At 42.2% G+C, this 12,259-nt stretch overlaps 1 protein-coding gene and 2 non-coding genes across 7 annotated transcripts in view; 1 reads left to right on the top strand and 2 right to left on the bottom strand.

The window, feature by feature from the left end:
- wnt5b (wingless-type MMTV integration site family, member 5b) overlaps positions 1-12,259 on the top strand; it is an 86,634-nt gene that overhangs the window by 9,401 nt on the left and 64,974 nt on the right. The window lies entirely within an intron of this gene.
- Positions 1,807-1,879, bottom strand: trnak-cuu (transfer RNA lysine (anticodon CUU)). The gene has a single exon. It is a non-coding gene; the product is annotated as a tRNA-Lys (tRNA).
- trnak-cuu (transfer RNA lysine (anticodon CUU)) lies at positions 3,740-3,812 on the bottom strand. The gene has a single exon. It is a non-coding gene; the product is annotated as a tRNA-Lys (tRNA).

Below are 12,259 nucleotides of genomic sequence, written 5' to 3'. Positions count from 1 at the left end.
AACCTTTTAAACCCTGCTAATCTTCGGGCATAAAGGGTTAAAACACTTAGCCCCTGAATTTTTTTTATCCTGCATATTTTAACACATCCGGCAGCATATATTTCACATCAGCGTCTGCCACTGCTGAGCTGCCGCATTGTCTGTCAGGCGTACATGCTGCCTGAATCGAGATCAGAATTGTGTTTGTCATCACCTTCAGTTAATGTTCAGGGGTCCGTCGTGTCGTGGTGCAGTGACAGCAGGACCTCGGCTTAAAAAATGCCTTTATATGAAGCAGCCTCTTGCTAAACGGTCATTCATCACGTTTTACACTGTCACAAGTTGCTTTCTTGTCTGTAACATCTGAAGTTTATCACAATTTTATGGCGCTGTTTCGCTTTATAATTGTTTTTTATGTGGCTTTACGAGCCACAGCTGCCATAAATCACAACGCTCTAAAGCTACAGCACTCAAATGTTCACCGTCAGAGGACTTTCTGCTGGTTTACAGAGGCTGAAGTTTTCAAACGAGCTGCTGCTGCAGTAACGGTGAACGCAGACAGAGGGCACTGCATCACTGGGGCTCCTCTCTGAGATACTGGACACCTAACAGAGCAGAAGAGAGGCAGGCTCGGGCAGGGGTGAGAGGTTAAACGGGGAGATGAAAGGATACAGCAGGAGGAAAACTGAGGGAGATAGGAATGCGAGGACAGGAGATGGAGGAGATAATCAGTGCTACGAAGAGATGGCAGTTGAAGGCGGCATTTAAGCGCTGGTGTGAATCCTCCCCCACTCGCTTGCCCATCATCCTCTGTGGATTTCCTTTTTGTCCTGGTCACTTTGATCAAATAAAAAATCGCAGCTATTCTTCCTACAACCTTTCTTTACTACATCTTCCTCTCTTTCACTCTACCACTGCCTGACCAGTATCCTCCTCCCCTTCTTCATTCCCATCATGCGTGGTTGGGTCCAGGCCATTTGCTTCCACTCCAGCAGGGCCGTACCATTAGTGACCAGCAGGGGAATTGCATTTCTCTGCATGCAGCTGGTTACAGGTGTGGTGATGCTCTCTCTGTCATTCAGTCTCTCGCCATTAGCATCAATTTAAGTGCAGTCGCCCGTACAGAATGCACATCAAACAGGAAATAAGATCAGTCAAGTTTAAGGAGCCCAAAACAAAGGTAGAAGGTGTTTCTGGCCGATGTTCAGCCTGTAAGTTTGGTTACTGTTTATCAAAGCCTTTCCTTATTATGTAATGTCACTATGGACATTTATATCTGATGTAGTGTAGTCATCAGGAGCGCTACATTTACAATCAAACATCAAAACAATTAAATTATTGGTTATATCTGTAGAAGGGAGGTTAAACACAGAGGTCCAGAGCCCTTGGGTGAAACAAAAAATTTCCTTCTCTCATATGATTTCTTTTTTACTTCATCCACCTGCGGTCTGCCTGCCAGTTCCTCTGAATTGTCTTCAAATTTTCATGGTCCTGTTTTTTTAAATCTCATGAGTTATGGCTTGTTTTGATTTTGTTGTTGTTCTATTGAACTACAAACATTGGAAAAAACAAACAAACCACATATTCAGTACGAAAAGCGAAGACTGGCTGCAGTGAACCCTTTCTATTGTTTTTAACACTGAATTTCACTTCAGCTCTACTTAACTCTTCTCTGACAGAAAGGGCTCACAGACTGGTGGTGCCACACCTTTCTCTGCAGGTAGATTGGCCATCTTGGATGACACAGGGCTTTTATGAGAATGTAAGGGAAAGAGGGATAAAGAGCGATGACAGTGAGCTCTAACTTTTTTGGGCTTAAAATAGCTCCGCCCAACGTGGGGCTCGAACCCACGACCCTGAGATTAAGAGTCTCATGCTCTACCGACTGAGCTAGCCGGGCTGTGTGCTTGATCTGTGTCTGAACATGAACAACTAAACTGGAGCAGTTACAAATTCAATCGCCTTTTATCCCCAGTGTTTCTCTGTCTCTATCATTGCAGTTTTTTGCTCCTTGTCTTCCCTCCTGTTTTCTTCACAGTTTCCGCCTTTGCATTGTTTTCCCCACCTACTCATAGCTCATCCCTAATCAGAGAGATCCCCTGCTGTGCTGTCCACTCTGTGAGTTTCTGTGTTTTTCCAGTGTGGATTCTTTGTTTTTCCCTCTTTCTTCCTTTATGTGTTTTGGGAAATTTCTTCAGCCACAATAAAGGTTTGCTTTTGTTCAGTATTCAGTCTCCCCTTGTCCTCCATTTGGGTCCTCCGCAGCACATCCTGACAGAATGCCCATTATCAGTTGTTATCAGTCCCGTACACATTGCCAGCTCAGTTGGAACAGCAGTGCTTATGTAGGAGATGGTAAATGTTGTAAGCCTGCTTGCATGCTTCATGTGGTAAAGGCATTTATTTTAACACTAAAAGCCGCTATTTCTTCATCTTAATAGCATCTGAAAACAAAAGTAAACAACTTAATGTGATAAAATATAATGTGAATAAAATGGATCTTGAACCAATGTGTGATTGTCCAGCATCCAAAAATTAGAATTGTGTTGCTATTTTAACCTGGAAGTACCTATTTTATCCACAGAACAACCACCGCTGAGTGAGGTGATAACTACTTATTTGCAAGTGGAGGAGCCATCTACAGACTATATGAATGGGACTGATAGCAACTGGTTATTCAGCACGCTGATAACATTCCAAATGTGTGCAATAGAAGTTAAATTAACAGCACTGCATGTTTCCCCCACTTTAATTTGGTAGCAGTTATTTCAGCCCACTCTCATTGCCAGAGCATGAAATACTGCAGTGTTGTCAGAGTTGCTGGAGTCTCACAAATACCTAAAAGGTGTTGGGATCCAAGCTTAACAAGCAAGTAAAAGCAGAAGTAGAAGGTAAGTAAAAAAGTCAAACTTCATGTCTAGCAGGAGTTTGTTAAAGTAGAAAACCCAGAAATGGTAAATGCTGGTAATGGTAAATTGACAGTCTGATGGGTTTAGGGCATGGCCTCAAGAGGATTTTTTTTTTGTATATCTCAGGATGTTACATGTGTGTACCAAATGTCATATATCGGTATCAAACACAGCAGTTGGTTTCCTCCATAGCAATTTGCCCATTTTGCTCCCCCCTATGTATAAAATCCATAAAACCTGCACATTTGTATATTTTCCTGATACGTGTGTAAAATCTCCTGACTTTTCCTTTTGTAAACAATATTAAATTGAGCAGTAATTGTTTTTGGTATCTGTACAATCGTTGCCTGGCTGTTGGAGGGTTCCAGGGCTACCCTTTGTCACCAATTCTGTTCACAATCTTTATATTTCTAGGCAAAGCCAAAGGTGGCAGAAACCTCAGGATTTTATCTCTGCTCTTTGCAGATGATGTGGTTCTGTTGGCTTCATCACAAACCCACACCTATGGTTACACGGTCGGGAGTGAGAGACAGAACAAAATCTCAGATACAAGTGGCAGAAATGAGCTTTCCCCAAAGGGTGGCTGCCCTCTCCCTTAGAGACAGGGTGAGGACTAATCGGCCTCTATATCGCCACATCGATAGGAACCAACTGATGAAAGCGTTAGTGCCACCCCCACAGCATCAAAATGAGAAGAGGCAAAGCTGAGATAGCTTGGACATGATTGGCAAGTGATATATTAGCAAAGGGCATTAATGCCAATGACAGGGGGTTGTTGTGAGGATACAAGGGATGGGGGGTGATAGTGGTGATATGGTCCAACTCAAATTAATTTTGTTCTAAAACAGCTCCGCCCAACGTGGGGCTCGAACCCACGACCCTGAGATTAAGAGTCTCATGCTCTACCGACTGAGCTAGCCGGGCTGTACAAGGTGCAACTGTAGGTAGTTCAGGCCTCAGACCGGGATGTCTCTGGGGGCTTCTAGGGTAAGGTGTTCCTGGCATGCCCTTCTGGGGAGCAGGTCTTGGGGCAGACCCAGGACACGATGGTGAGATTATATCTCTAAGCTACTTTGGGAACCCCTTGGTGTTTCCCTGGACAAGCTGGAGGAGGTGGCTGGGGAGAGGGATGTCTGGGCTTCTCTGCTTAGGCTGCTAGCCTCCCAGTATGGACTTCATATCTCTTTAAAGGTGGACCGTCCTTTCTAGGTGTGCAATATTGCAGTAGCAAGTGAATCATGGCCGCATCTGACAGAACAGCAGCATGTGACTCCTTGGGATTGGAATATTTTGCTCATTTATGAGTTTTTTTCAAGTAATAGTCACTCCAAAAAATTTGACAATACCCACAAATTGTAATTGCAGCAGTTCTGAGACAGTTAACGGAATCGCCTCGCTTACATCACTAGATTTTCTTGGTGTTTGCTGAATTTGCTGCAGAAATCAAAGTATTTCTGACTAAATTAACCAATTAACAAAAAAAGACTGTAGATAAATTTGAGATGTGTTGTAATAAATGCAGAGTGATTCTTTTTAAATATAGTTAAAACTTTTACTGTCGTTTGAAACACACACACACACACACACACACACACACACACACACACACACACACACACACACACACACACACACACACACACACACACATTTTTCTGTTGAACACACGCCGAGTGCTGCACAGTAAACTCCAGCTAGCAAAGTGTGACTCATCAAAAATCATTTCTTCTTTCTCTGTCGTTGCCTCTTTTTTCTCTGCCTGTCAACAACTCCCCTCCTCCTTTCTTTTCAATCTTTCTTCCCTATCCACTTTCTCTGTCCCACCCCTCCCCCTATCCACATCATTCGATACATACAAACGCACACATGCGCACCCCTCCAGCTCTTCTTCAGTCCTGCCTAACTATTCTGTGGGCACGGTGCCCAGGAAGCAGCACGAGCAGGGCAGAGAGCTCCGGGCTGAGCCCCGCAGCCACACTGGCACCCTGTAAGCCTAGAAAGCAATAGGAGCAGAGAATGTGTAAAGCAGAAGCATTGCGAGAAAAGAGACGCAAGGAGCGGATTTTAAAGGAGGAGAGGGTGAAAAAGGGGTAGAAAAGTAGAAGTGCAGAATCGGGCTGAGAAAGGATAAAGAGATAAGAGGATGCAATAGCAGGGGAGACATGCAACAGAGGAGAGGATTAGAGATGGGGAAGACAAAAGGAGATTAGAAAAACAGATAGATCAATAGACAGAGAGACACAGAGAGAGGAGGAAAGATGCAGGGAGGGAGAATGTGTGAAGCAAGAGAGAAAAAAGAGAGCCGGGCAGACAGCCAGCACTCCCAGGAGAGATAGGTCAGAGCAACGGACATGTCTCCAGAGACTATGTGTGTGTGTGAGTGTGTGTGTGGTTTGTGTGAAAGACAGTGGCAAGAGATGGAGGGAGGAGGAGAGAAGAATGCAGAAGAGGAGGAAGAGGAGAGCAGCGGAGCGCATAGAGAAAGAGTGGGGGACTTGTATAAGATACTGTAGTGAATGTCTGAAATGCGACCTTGGAAATCTATATCTTTGCATTTGTGTCTGTGAGTTACAAGTCGTTGCTGGCACTAGATCTCTAGTTACTGCTGGGTATTATTAGACAAAGGAAGCTATCTGAAGCACAGATTTTGCATACATTAGTACATTTTAACACATGTGTTTATTGATTGATTGACCTGTCGTTTGCATATCACAGTGCATTTGAGTCTGATGCTAGACGCTGGGCTGTACCACCCTGTAGTTTGCCTGTGAACGAGAAAATAAAGCACCCTGATCCACGTCTGGGTCGAAGCACAATATTTGAGTTGCAATATGAGAGAAGCTTCAACATTTTAATTCATGTGTGTGACACAGAGAGACGGTTAGGGATGCTCAAGCTCATCTTTCTCGACCAGTTTGGGGGGGAAAGGCAATAGTTATATGAAACTGTAGAAAAAGGGAACAGAGGAGAGAGGCTCAGTGCATCATGGGAGTGCCCACAGCAACCTTGGACAACTCAAATCTAATGGAAAAATAATAAATCAGTGACCACAGCCAAAGGGATTCAAACTGAATTTTGGCAAATGTGTTTGCTGCAAGCAGCCTGCTCAAATGTGATTGGTCAGTAGTTCTCTTAGTAGTAGGATTTATTAATAAGATAATAGGTTACTCAAAAAAAAAGAAAAAAAAGAAAGGAGGCATCCCACCTGATGTGCTGAGTTGCTAACGTTGCACCCAGGTACAGATACAGATGCAAAAGGACCCCTTCTGTGTGTCTGGTATGCCAGTGGCTTTAGCTTATTAATTACACAGGCAGGTTTTTAAATGTTTTAACTACCAATAAGCACAATATCCAATATCACCAGATAAAGAATTATTGTGTATGTATAAGTTGTCAACTACGCACAAAGTATCAGTATGAATGTTTTTAATGTCTAAAGATTGTGTATGCATGCAAGGCCAGTCCAGGATAACAGTGAAGGCCGTGGGATTACATGACCTTGAATTCCACATGTATCTTACACACACACACACACACACACACACACACACACACACACACACACACACACACACACACACACACACACACACAGTGTCAAACACAAAGCCCCATGAAATCCTCAAACTCCTAGGGGTCTTTATGAGGCTCTTGCTTTGGTCACGGAAGGACAGGAGGAAATAAGCTGATGGTCTGTGGTTTTAAAAAGAGCAAATATATCTTCAGCACAATACATTTACATGCTGCTATTATTGCTTGTTTCAAATAATATCCAAATTTCTGTCTGAATAACAGCCAAAGGGGAAGTGTGATTATTAAAAGTGTGTTTCCGGACACGTATCGAGAGAAAGTCTGCGTACATGAAAAGGAATAATAGAAGAAAGGTATTAATGAGTCTGAAAAAGACTGGACATGTGTTTTGTAGACTCGCGTATTTACATTATCGTGCTTTTCCCCCCAGCAATTTTCAAAGCGAGATTCGGCCTTAGAGTGAGCTTCCCTTTGCTTCCTTTAGTTTCTGTAACTTTCAGGGGAAATGGGGTAAACACTGGCTTCTGCCACCCACCATGCTAATAGACCTTTTTTCCTAGCAGTCATTTTGACATGTAAACACAGGTGATACTAATGATGCTAACTGAGGCTCTGCACCTAACGAACAGAACCTTCATTAATGTCATTGGCAACACCTGTGTTTTCATGTTACTTTATGTCAAAGTCTAGATGAGCTTTCCTAATTACAGCAATGTCCAGTGTGGCTGCGTCAGACATTTGCATTTGCACCTGCACCTCTGTCGGGAAAGTCCTGGAAAGTTTAGGCCTGCAGTGCGCGCGCGTGTGTGTGAAATTAGCTTACGATTATGACTACTTAATATATGAAAATCATGAAGTTTTTGTAAAAATTTGTATATGTATTTTTAGAAGATCAGCCTAAGAGAAGGGTGAGCAGTACAGAGATGTGAACCGGTAAAGAGGAGTGAAGAATTTAAGGTGGTGGTTGGGCCCTGAGATCTCGGGACAGTTTCAACTGCTCCGTGTGTGTGTATGTGTGTTTGTGTGTGTGTGTGTGTGTGTGTGTGTGTGTGTGTGTGTGTGTGTGTGTGTGTGTTTGTGTGATATCCTGCATATCAGCTTGTTTTTTGGACTCTGGAGTTTGTGCAAAAACTGTATGTTTGTGTCACATTAAAAAAGAAAGTGTTTGTGTGTGTGTATTTTTTATTGTAATCAGTATAGCCTATACACTTGCAGCGCATGTGTGTTATCTGTATAATACTGGTCTATATGTATATTCTTGCTTTTGAGCTTGTGTATGTGTGGGCTGCTATCCCTTTTATGTGTGTGTGTTCGTGCGTGCATGTGTGTGTGCATGTGCCATGAGCCCCAGTGAGATGCAGCGAGCATGACGGAGAATGACAGCTTGATTTATGGCGAGGCTATAAGTAGAATGACTACTGGTAGAGGAAGAGAGTGTGAGTGTGTGAGCGGGGGGGAAACATGATAGAGAGAGGGGGAAAAGGGAAGATTGGAAAGGATAGATTGTGGATGGAAAGAAGGGGAGATGGGGGGGTGACAGGAGGAAAAGGGATGCAGGGACAGGGAGCGAGAGAAAGAGAGATGGTCTGAACGACAAAGCTAAAAAGGCATTGGACGAGAGAGAAGATGAGTGATGGCGGGTTGCCTTTAAAAAAAAAAAAAAGAAGGGAAAAACGGAAAAGGGTCAGAAAGGGACTGATTGGGATTTTGTGAGAGGCTCTAAGTTTCTATTTGCATATTGCTTAAAGTATGGCAGAAAAAAAACTGAAAAAACATGACCCAATCTGCAAGTTGCATGAAAAGACACGTAGAAGAGAAGGAGAAACAGGAGGAGGGAAAGTTTAGCTCTTGTTTGCAAAGGGTTAGTACGTGTTGGTTTAATGACACAGTGCAGTTCACGCAGTGCAGCATGCTCGATAGCAAAAATACATTATCTTCACAATTACATTTACATCTTTAGACGTTTAGGGGATTTTGTTATGCAGAACGGCATATGCAGAGTGCAAATGAGCCTCAGTTCCCTGATCAATAACACTGCAAAGCGAACAATATCCAGGAGAATATTCAAGCGCGCCGATGATTACTGTGAATGTCATTGCAAGCTGTGAAATAAAAGATGTTATTATGTTACATTTTAGAGCTTTAATGCTTCATTATTAGTTTTGAAGATCCTCTGCTTGGCTGATGATTTTAAAAACCACGTTTTCTAATAGCATGGGAGTCGTTTCTGCAAGGGCTTTGAACGGATCTCATACAATTTAACCTATAAAATGTGTTCATTAAGCCACCGCAGGTTGGATAAGGGGGAAAAATGTGGCATGAAACTGAGTTGCATGAATGCCGGTGCCCTGATATTTGTATCACTCATAATTAACCTCTTAGCAACAACCAGGTGTCTGGTGACCCATCTAGAGTTGGGTTAAGGTTTGAGTGTGGTTCATGTCAAGATCTTTTTATAAAAATGTCACCTATTTAGAACTCCTAAATGTAAAGGTTTTTAACAAGAAAAATGAAGGATGGAACTTCTTTTGAAATTAAACATCTTCTGGTGTCTGAAGATTAGCCAATTTTACACATGACTAAAACGAAACCCTAAAATTAGATGGGTTGTCAGTAAGATTATCTGCATCCTGATTTATTGTTAACGCTTGATAAAATTGTGGGAAAATATAAAGTGGGGCATGCCAGAAAAGGTTTGAAGACCCCTGTCCTAGCCATAATCCCTACAAACTAAGATGTTTTTATTTAAAAACTTTGGCACTCTCCACCCAGACAAGTATTCGGCACAGCTGCAAAAATATTCATGGTTGATGTAAACAAGATAGCATAGCATTAGTTGCACATAGAAAATGCTTGAGAAGACGAACATCAAGTACTGTGAGTAAGGAAAAGGTAACACCAGACATGTCTTTAAATGTAATTTCATTAAATCATTAGTTATTACATGACCAACCGGTCATGGCAGCTGGCCGCCCCTCCCTGAGCATGGTTCTTCTGGAGGATTCTTCCTGTTAAAAGGGAGTTTTTCCTTTCCACTGTTGCCAAGTTCTCGCTCATTGAGGGTTGATTCGATTCTGGGGGTTTTCTCTGTATTATCATAGGGTCTTTATCTTTTGTTTTGATTTGGCGCTATGCTTAGGCAGAAGATGAAGTTGGACTTTTACAAAAAACTAAAACACGTGTACGTGTCCCAACACTCTTTTGATCAAACTTTGATGACACTGCTACAGAGGAGGATTGGGGTCACTGACAAAAATCTCTTTATGGGTTGTCATTCAAAAAAAGTACTTGTAACATTTTATTATGTAATGGATTATGTTACTTTCTGAAGAAAGTCATTTGTTACACTATTTGTTACATTGCTTTCCCCTGGCGCCATATCAAGGGCTGGAACTGCGCCATGATTACTAGTTAGAAAACCTTAGGTTACAGTCCCACAAGCTGACACAAATGCCTACTCTAATGATGACACACGTTCTGTTAGTGTGAAAATAAAGCAATCCCCACTATGTGTCTACTGCAGAAACATGTTCAGGTCCAAATACAGGCTACAATGCTAAAAGCCTGACTGCTCATCACTGCCTTTGTTGCTACTTTAAAATCAGTATCTGGCCTCTGGGCTGGGGTCAGCATACACTCAGCTTTGCAATCAATCTGTGTTCGTGGCTAGCTGTTAGCATCTGTTTGTGCAGATGTTGTTTTTTTGTGCAATAAAAAAATAATGTCTACACCTCCACTCCTCAAAAGTTTCAGAATGCTCCACCATTTACCTCCTCCCTGCACACAAACCGAATTCAAGTAAGGCCATAATTGTAACTGTAAGGTAATTACTGAATTTAGTACAGCAATGCACTGTATTACTACACTACTGAAAAATGGACAGTGTTGGGTGTAACGTTTTCCAAAGCAATCCTGTGCTAGATTTAACCTCAACAGAAGAAGCCATGGGAATCGGAAAGGAGTACATACACAAATAGGAGGACATCACTGTGTGAGCCTTGCCTTAATTTTTGTGGCTGCCAAGATCGAATCAGGGAGTTTACAAGGGTGTCCCCGTAATTTCTTTCTAACAGCCTCAGCTTGTGCCCAAAGGCTAAAACCCAATCTGTGAGTTTTTTTTAAAACCAAAACTGGGTCAGCAGCATTTCTAGAAGTTTCTGTCTTATGTCTCCAAAAGATTTCTGGAGTAGTGCAGATGTTAGGTGTGAGCAGAAGAAATTAGAAGAGCAGAAATTAAGGCCTTAAAACAAAACAAAAAAGTCAGTGTTAATGTGTTCAAACTTTTAACCCTGTGATAACCTCAACTCCAAAACCAGGTGAAAAAAGTGAGGATTTTTGTGCGATTTCCCTTTTCTTTCTTTGTCTTCACATTGCACTTTATTGCTTTGGTCTTTTCATTGCTGTACTTTCTTTTTCTCTTTTTCCAGAGGAAAAGTTGTAATTTTCTACCCTCTGGTATAAAATAGAGGAGTGTTTTCAGGGCACAGAGCAGGGACGGGGAAGAAACGACTGTGAGAAATATGAGCAGGAGAGACAGATAGAGACAGAAAGAAAGAGAGAGCGCAGTCTTTGATCTATCTCTTGGTAGGAGCTGGTCTTGGCATGCAGCCAGAAAACCCCACAGCGCACATATACAGACACACACACACATATATGCACACACATTTAGGGCTCCAGGGCTTTGCTGATTATTTCTACTGGGAGGATCAAACACGCCTGCCCCCCCCTCCCCTAACCACCCTCCCTTCTCCATCCTCCATCCATCTATCCATCCATCCTTCACCTATCTGTCTTTTTACGAGACCATCTGTCCAGGCATTCATCAGGCACCCCATCCATTCTTCTATCAGATGGAAAGATCTGATCTAAAAAAGCTAAAACACGTCACTTTCCTTACACTGACTAATTATAACAGACTGTGAAGCATATTAAGGGTCTCTGAGTTTTAAATCATCAGTGACTTTGCTGAGCCGTCAGCAGTGTGGGTGTCAGGATGGCCGAGTGGTCTAAGGCGCCAGATTCAAGGATGCAGTCCTTCCTCACTCATGGGATTTATGGTCTCCAAATGGAGGCGTGGGTTCAAATCCTGCTCCTGACAGTATTTTTGGCACTGAAGTTTTTTAACACATGTTGTTTATTGGGAAAAAAAACGCATCCAACAAGTCTGCCGCTCTGTTGCTTTGTATTCAGTTGATGACATGTAAAGCTTATTTATTCTTGTGAACTTTAAAGGTAACAAAGCCTAAGTGATAAGCAGAGCCGATACTTGGATTTTTAAAAAATCTTTATCTATTTGATTTTCCAGCAGTGCTACATTTTTTAAGGTTTTATAGGGAACATCTTCGAGATACTCAGTATTCATGACAAATTCATATGAAATCACAGTAATTTTAATCCAATTAAATTCTGTTCAGTTTGATTCAGTTTTATTTATACAGCACTAAATCACAACAACACTCACCTCAAGGCGCTTTAAGGTAGACACTACAATAATACATACAGAGAAGTTGCTATAATCATCGATTTTGGTTTGTGTGCAGGGAGGAGGTAAATGGTGGAGCAGTCTCAAACTTTTGAGGAGTGGAGATGTAGACATTATTTTTTTTTATTGCACAAAAAAACAACATCTGCACAAACAGATGCTAACAGCTAGCCATGAACACAGATTGATTGCAAAGCTGAGTGTATGCTGACCCCAGCCCAGAGGCCAGATACTGATTTTAAAGTAGCAACAAAGGCAGTGATGAGCAGTCAGGCTTTTAGCATTGTAGCCTGTATTTGGACCTGAACATGTTTCTGCAGTAGACACATAGTGGGGATTGCTTTATTTTCACACTAAC

The sequence above is a fragment of the Pundamilia nyererei genome, unplaced genomic scaffold, assembly GCF_000239375.1.
Source record: "Pundamilia nyererei isolate P.nyererei 1_Seehausen unplaced genomic scaffold, PunNye1.0 scaffold00014, whole genome shotgun sequence".
NCBI lineage: Eukaryota > Metazoa > Chordata > Actinopteri > Cichliformes > Cichlidae > Pundamilia > Pundamilia nyererei.
The sequence above is the reverse complement of the archived record's forward strand: the minus strand, read 5'-3'. Positions and strand labels throughout refer to the sequence as shown.